The sequence below is a fragment of the Hippocampus comes genome, unplaced genomic scaffold, assembly GCF_001891065.2.
Source record: "Hippocampus comes isolate QL1 unplaced genomic scaffold, H_comes_QL1_v1.1 scaffold130, whole genome shotgun sequence".
Lineage (NCBI taxonomy): Eukaryota > Metazoa > Chordata > Actinopteri > Syngnathiformes > Syngnathidae > Hippocampus > Hippocampus comes.
In genome coordinates, this window is record NW_017842057.1 from 598,922 (window position 1) to 600,381 (window position 1,460).

A 1,460-nucleotide genomic window follows, 5' to 3' on the forward strand; every position below is an offset into this window, starting at 1 on the left:
CCACAGTTTTCATGCAGCTCATACCATATTATTTTGTTGTATTATTTCCGCCACACCTTAAATGCCGGTCCCTGAAAATATTGTCTGACATAAACCGATCCGTGGGGCAAAAAAGGTTGGGAACCCCTGCACTAAATGGAGCTTTGCTAAAGGGAATACAATACAGCCGTATTTATACCGGCAGCTTCTTCACTTCCAATAAAGCTGCTCCCATCGGTTGAATTTTGCGATAGAACAGGAAACTGCTAACACCAAACAGCAGCATACCTGTTATCAGAAGGCCAATAATGTAGATGTCTTCCACATCCTCAACGGACAGTATTGACAGGCACACCATTCTCCACTTTCTCCATGGATCAAGGGCGTATCTGGCAGCAAATGTCCCCTAGGGGCAAGTAGGCTCCCCACTGCCTGCTCTTCTCGTCGAGAAAATTTTGTCGATTGCATCGAGAGACCAGCCAACCAATTCCATGGTTTGTTCTTAGGGTGAAAGTACGATAGGAGGCTCGGAAAGTTAGACACAGACAGCACGTAGACTGAGTGGTGAGCAAGGAGAGGGTGGGGTAGGACAGGAGCTGAGCAGAAAAGCGTCCGCCTTCGTCGAGAGCCAGCAAGAAAAGCAAGAGCCAGCAAGAAAAGTGCTCAAGAGATTTCTGCCTTTTTCACCCCATCAGGTCTTGATGCTTATAAGGTCATGAGTTTTGGACTCCGAATTGCACCTGCAACCTTTCAGCGGTTAATAAATATCAAGTGGTTTCAGGGTTGAAGGGCGTTGCGGTTTACTTGGGACGACATGGTTGTACATAGTGAAACCTGGCAGCAGCCTGTGAAACGTATTGCTAACATGTTTTAGAGAGGCTAACCTGAGAGTTAACTTGGCAAAATGTGAGTTTGCATAGGCCACTGTTACATATTTGGAAAAGCTAGTGGGCCAAGGGCTAGTCCAGCCAGTGAGAGCCAAAGTTCGACCAGTTCCCACTTCCTGTCACCAAGACAGAGTGGTTATGCGTTTTTTTTTGGGAATGATGGGTTATTATCAGTGTTGTGGTCCTCGAGCTGGTCCTTGGCCTCGAGGGCCGAAGGTCGGTCCTTGGTCCTTGGCCTTGGCCTCAGAGTCAAGTCCTTGGCCTTGGGTTGCCGGTCCTCGGACACAACACTGCCAAATTTCGAGTTACCAAAACTCAAAATTTCGAGTTACCTAAACTCAAAATTTCGAGTTTCCTAAAATCAAAATTTCAAGTTATTGCAACTCAAAATTTCGAGTGACCGAAACTCAAAATGTCGAGATATTGCAACTCAAAATTTCGAGTTGTTGCACTTCCAAATTTCGAGTTATTGCAACTCAAAATTTCGAGTTACCTAAACTCAAAATTTCGAGTTACGGTGAAACTCCTCTAGAACGAAACCTACATGGGCGAAAATACCCCCTAATGTGAAAAAATCTTCATGCATTAACATGA